This window comes from Chiloscyllium punctatum, chromosome 36 (genome assembly GCF_047496795.1).
Source record: "Chiloscyllium punctatum isolate Juve2018m chromosome 36, sChiPun1.3, whole genome shotgun sequence".
Taxonomy (NCBI): domain Eukaryota; kingdom Metazoa; phylum Chordata; class Chondrichthyes; order Orectolobiformes; family Hemiscylliidae; genus Chiloscyllium; species Chiloscyllium punctatum.
The window spans coordinates 57,982,345-57,988,943 of record NC_092774.1 but is presented as its reverse complement, the minus strand read 5'-3'; positions in this window follow the sequence as shown (position 1 = coordinate 57,988,943).

Genomic DNA, 6,599 nt, shown 5'->3' with positions numbered 1-6,599 from the left:
TCTCAAATAAAATTAATCCGCAGGTGCCTGCTTCATTTCGATCACGACTTCACGCCCCTCACTGTTCCAGTCTCATTTCCAAATACTTGGCTCATTGCCTCAATAGCAGTTCTGTGGGTATCTGCTTGTTCCACCCTGACAGGCAGTGGGTTGCAGATTCCCGACCAGTCCCAATGTGAGTGAAATATCTTTCACCCTCTACTGATTTGAATCTTAATGAAGAAACCGGGAAACAGCCTCCCTTTCTTTTCGACGACAGTTCTGAACTGTTGTCCGCAAGGTTAACACCTGCGTGGGGAAACTGCAATAGATCTCAAATCCATCGCATTAAACACTCTGCCCACGACTAAAGAACCACACTGACAGCTTCATTTCCCAGGTCTCTCTGCCTGTGGAGCTGAGAAAGAGTGAATTATTGCTGGGTTTGTTTGAATCCAATCACTTCACATGTTTCGAAAGGGTTAAATATCTGCAAATGGAGAGTCTGGTTGTTTTATCCTGAAAGATGAAATGAACTTCCAGTTAAGAACAAAAACAGAAATTGCAGGAGCATCTCAGCAGGTCAGAGACAATATTTCAGAGCTCTGTTTTCTCCCACAGGTACTGCCAAACCTGCTGAGTTTCTCCAGCAGTTCCTCTTTCTGTCTCGGATTCTCAGAATCTGCAGTTTTTTGCGTTAGAAATTAAATCAATTCAGCCTCATGTGCAGGAATGAGAATCCTTTCAATTTACCAAAAAATCGGCAGAGATTTCAAGGTATTTGGAAAAAAAGTAAAAGTGACATTAAGGAGAACATTTTCGCACAGGGAGTGGTTCGGATCCGTAAATCTTTGTCTGACCGTGACAAAGAGACAGATTCAAGAACACAAAAGGGAATTCAGTGGTCATGTTCAAAGTAACAATGTGGAGATTTTCAGGGAGAAGGCAAGAGAATGATACGAATACAGACTCTCATTTACTTGCTGTGTAGAACCAGCAGAGCTAAGGTGGGCCTCCAAATGCGCTGTGACACGTGTTGTGATTCAGAGTGAATTCACAGTTCGACCAACGGAAGGTGGGGATTTAGAAAATGTTTATATTTACACAGTCTCCTCACGTCAACGCAACAGCAAAATGGTTTACTTATCCGCCAATGGAGAGAGCCCTGTTCCTGGAGTTGGGACAAACAGCTGGCTCAGGGATATCAGTCCACATTGCTCTCTTTGCCACCAGTTCAGACGGAGAACATTGGAGGGACAAAGGAGTGAATAACGATCTGTGTAGGAGGGTGACTGTTAATGGAGACTGTTCCTGGCTAACAATAAGTCGTGCGTAACCGCAGACGATGTGATAACAAGGCCTCGTGTGGGTGTGGTAGGGGTTAAGGGCATGGGGCAGTTCGGATGCAAACACTATTGAACTCCATGTCGAAGACTGGAGGGCTATAGGATCTCCAAGTGGAAAATGCGGCGTTGGTCTTCCATCTGGAGCTGAGCTTTGCTGGAACACTGCTGCATGCCTGAGACAGAGATGTTGGCCAGGGAACAGGGTGGCATGTTAAAGTGACAGGCAACCAGAAGCTCAAGGCCTTTTTTTGCGGGCAGAACCGAGATGTTCTGCGAAGCAGTCGCCCTGTTTATGCTTCATGCTACGTTGGGGAAACCACACTGAGCAACGAATGCAGTGGACTAGGTTGTGGCAAATGTGCAGGTAAAGTGCTGCTTCACCTGGAAGGTATGTTCGAGCCCTTGGATATTCAGGAGGGAGCAGGTAATTGGGCAGGTGTTACACATTCGGCGGTTCCAGGGGAAATTGCCTTGGGACAATGGGAGGTGGGTGTGGGGTGTTGCGAGTGAAGGAAGAGTGGACCCGAGGTGTAAGCCCTGCCCATTTACCTCCTCTCACATATAAATCCGTGAAGTTGAAACAACTTTCCATAGAATGACTCCGTACTACGTGACTCATGAACCAATTCGTATTCCTGTCCCGGGGCCAGCATCATTATTGTGTCACAGCAACTGCAGGCAATCACCGGGGGGCTCTCCCTATGACATCATAGCGCGGCTGGAAGCCCCCGGGACAGTTTATCAAAGAAACCTCCCTGTGTGTCAGAGCAACCCTGCATCGGGAAGCACTGGGATGGCCAACCACTATCAGTTTACATGGGGAACACATCTCGACATTACACACCCTCGAGGCAAATTTCCCTTCCTTTTACTTAACGTTCAAGAGCACTCAAACCGAAATTCCCCAGGCAAGTTTGGAAGAATTTCTTCCAGGTGTTCGCTAAATATATCTATGAGAACTTTGTTAAAGTTTGAACATTGCGAGTGTTGAAATTTTGTGCTATTGAGAGAAATCACAATTCGAAAAAACAGAATGTGGGAATTTAGACAGAGTTTATCTTTGCACAACGGCGATATGTCTGCGGGTGCGTGATGGGAGCATCGCCCAGAAGGGAAACCATCTCTCCTCTTCAATCAATGTCGTCTTTAGCAGCTTTCCCGTATAATGGCGCACTGTTCTGCACCTCGCCTTCTCATCTCTTTCCCAAAATCCTTCGACATAATTATTTCACATTGATATACTGGCCCAATGTGCACAGTTGAGGTGACACCCTCGTGGAGGTCTGAGTGGTCTTCTGTTGTTCCCTGTGTCCTGTGTTGAGGAGGGCAATGCTTGTCATTGGTCACTCCGGTGTTAGAGAAAAGTTTAGAAACAAAATGGTGGAGAGGGCCCGGGACAAACAGCAGCAGGGAGACAAGAATGAGAAACAGCTGTTCTGGAAACTCTTTGCTGCTTGCAATTCTTAGAGCAATCTCAAACGTGTTTCACACTGAGCAAGACTCAACTGGTTGAAGAGGTGGAGCGGGAGTGCTGCGCTGGTGCTTGTGCTGCTCGTTGGTTGGTGGGTACGATTCTCGCTTTGAGTCATCTCGTGTACAGTCTTCCCAGAGGGCCCCGGTTCAAATCTCAGACCAACCCGCGTTTCCTGGTTTATGTAAGAGTGCCCGGTTAACTTTCTCAAAAAGCACCTTCGCTAAATTAGCTTGGGCTGCTTGGAGTACAAATGGAGCAGAAAGCAAGGAAGTGAAATGATGTACTATTGCGTTGACGTCAGTGGTGCCGTGTACAAGGAATATCAGCGATGAGGGTAGTTTGGAAAATTAGGGCAGCTCTCCTCAGAGAACAGAAGTTTGAAATCTGACCTGATTGAAGCTTTCCAAATCATGCAGGGTCCAGACAGAGAAAGTAATGCAGTTAAAATGCTCCCACGCCTGAAAGGATCGGCAATGATTCGGCAGTTTTAAAGTCACGAGGAAAAGAACTAAAAGTGATATTAGGAAGGGTGTGGTTAGGGTCAGCGAATCACCTGACATTGACAAAGAGGCAGATTCAATAGACGCATAACGGAATTCGGTGGTCATGTTTAAAGTAACAATATGCAGAAAAACACGTAAAGGCAAGCAAATGATATGAATAGAGATACACCTTAACTTACTGCGTCGAACCAGCAGAGCGAAGGTGGGTCGCATGGCGTCCGTCTGCACTGTGAAACAGGCTGTGATTCAGAGTGAAATCACAGTTCGACCAACAGAATGTGGGAAGTGAGAAAAAAGATTATATTTACACAGCCTCCATGCGTCTGCGCAACACCATATTACAAGACAGCAGTGGAGATCTTTGACATCAGGCTCGAACATGCCTGCAGCGCGCTGGACAAATGGCGGAAGGGACCTGTGGAAAACGGGAGCGTGCTGGGCCCATAACGCAGAGTTCGATGGATCGAAACCATCCTCTGCTGTTGCTCGATGTCTCCTTGAGCAGCTTCCTTTTGTAATGGTGCTGTACTCTGTTCTGTATCTTGCCTTTGCACCTACTTCCTGAGTGTCTGAGTGTCTGAATGCCCTATATCATACCAATGCACTCGTGAACCTCACAAGGGCCAAGTAACATGCTTTTTGGAGGTCTGAGTGGTCTTCTCCTGTTCTTTGTCAGTTTCCTATGAATTGATTCACAAAACCACTTCTCTGAGATACCAATGAGATGATAAAGTTGAAACCCATGCCTTGCGGTTTCGTCTATTCCCTGCAGTAATTCGCCACACCGGGTCGGACGTGAATGACATGCATGTCAGAAACTGTCCCTTACTATTAGAACAGATATCACCGATTGTAAATAACCTCAGAGAGAGAGACAAGTGACAGAAAGTTGCCGTGACTCGATGGGCTGAACCGCCTCTGTCGGCGGGAGAATGATGCTACACGTTTATGCTGTCCCAATGCCTGACTCTGGGACAGACAAACTGAGGGAGAAACAACGTTCATTTTTAACCGTCCTTTCCGAGTTGGACCGCCTGCAGTCCCTCAGCTCAGGGCCGTGGGGATGACTCTCAGTGAGGGAAGGTTTCTCTCGGATTCTCTTCATCTGGGACACTTAGGGCTCATATGTGAACTGTTGCGCGGTCGCAGCAAAGAAAGCGATGCCCACTTTGCAATAGACTTTCCGTAAGATTGCTGCGTGAAGACGATTTCTGAACACCAAGCAGGCTGCACAACAATGTATTCATATGAATTTATCTGAGGGAAGTGTCTTTGGTGTCCATTTCTCTCTGATCCGCCAGCACAGCATCTTTCTATCTCTCCAATAACAGGCCTTTGGAGCAAGTTCACAATCAAAGTTGCTCACTTCCCACGCACGAGTGTAACTGATACCTCTCCCTCCAAGGGATTGAGAGAGAGAGTAGAAGAGCGAATGGACTCTTCCCTCCCACCCCCAGCCCCGCCCCCAGAACAGCTTGCAACTAGGAACAAATTGGTTTCATTATCCGCCAGTGAAGATAGTCCAGTTCCTGGGGATGAGACAAACATCAGCGCCCCGGGTACAGAATGACAAGCAAATGTTCTGGAAACTCTGCTGCTTGCAATTCTTGGAGCAATGTGGAATGTATTTCACACTGAGCAAGTTTCAGCTGGCTCAGAGTCTCCAATGTACATTACTCTCTGAATTTATATTTGCACATCGGCGACATGTCTGCACAAAAGCACATGACATTACAGCAGCGAAGATCTTTTGATGTCATTCTCGAACATGCAAGTCACACGCCCGATGAAAAGTTGAATACATCTCTCGAAAAGCAGGAGAATGGCACAGCGGGTGCATGCTGGGATCATAAGCCAGAAGCGAAACCACTTTCTCCTCTTCACTCAATGTGGTCTTTAGCAGCTTTCCCGTATAACGGCGCTCTGGTATGTTCCTTGTCTTGTCATCTGCTTCCCAAAACTTCGGGCATCTGAGTTAAATATGTACATCGATACACAATTCAAATTTACACAGTTGCGCTGGCACATTTGTGGAGCTCTGAGTTGTCTCGTCCAGTTTTCTGTCGGTGTGTTCTGATCTCAAGTTTTAAACCTCTTCGCTCAGATGGCAATGAACCGGTGAAGTTGAAACACATGACTTGCTGTTTTAGTCCATTTCCTGCAGTAAAGAAACCAACGCCCGTGTAAGAAAAGACTCTCTGCAGGATTGCTGTGTCAAGATAAATTCTGAACACCATGCAGGCTGCACAAAAATGCACTCATATCAATTTACCTGAGGGAAGAGTCTCCGGTGTCCATTTCTCTCTGTCCCGACAGCACAGCATCTTTCTGTCTCTCCATTAAAAACACCTTTGGAACAAGCTCAAAGTTGCCCATTTCCTACGCATGACTGTAACTGACTTCTCCTGCCTCACGTTATAGTGTGAGAGAGCAGAAGAGCGAATGGGCTCTGCCTTCCACCAGCACAGCTTGTAAGTAGAAACGAAATGGTTCATTCCTGGGGACGGGACAAACAGCAGCGTCCTGGGAGCAGGGAGACAGAAAGAGGAGCAGATGTTCTTGAAACTCATTGCTACTTGTAATTCTGGGAGCAATGTTCAATGTATTTCGTACTGAGCAATTCCCAGTTGCTTCAGGATGTGGGCACGCACATGATTTTTGACTCATTGGTCTTGGGGTATGATGCTAGCTTTGGGTTTTCTAGCTTATACAGACGGGTGGGAGGTGCCGGGTTCCAATCCCAGGCGAACCCTCATTTCTTAAATTGACCTGAGCAAAAATGCCGGGTCAGTTTTCTCAAAAAGCCGCTTCGTTAAATCAGATCGGACTGCCTGAATTAGTTATGGGACAGAGGTATCATTGCAGAGACCACGGCGAAGGGAAACACTTGCTCAAAGTGAGAACAAGTATTGCAGACTTTTCGTCTGCGCAATCCGAGTCTGAATGAATCCTCCACCTGTATTACGCTCAATTCTGAGGGTGATACTTCAGGAAGCGGGGAAGTGAAGTGATTGCAGACGGCGCTGAACAGGTTAACGTGAATGGTACTGTGTACAAGGAATGTCAGTCATGAAGGTAGATTGGAAAGTTGGGGCAGTTGTTTTGGTGAACAGAAGGCTGAAAGCTCGGCTGATTGAAGTTTTCCACGTCATGAGGGTTTTAGACAGAGGAATTAATGCAGTGAAACTGCTCACAGGCCTGGATGGATCGAGAACGATTTGGCAGAGATTGAAAGTCATTAGGAAAATAACTAAAAGTGACATTAGGAAGACTGTTTTCGCACAGGGCGTGGGGATA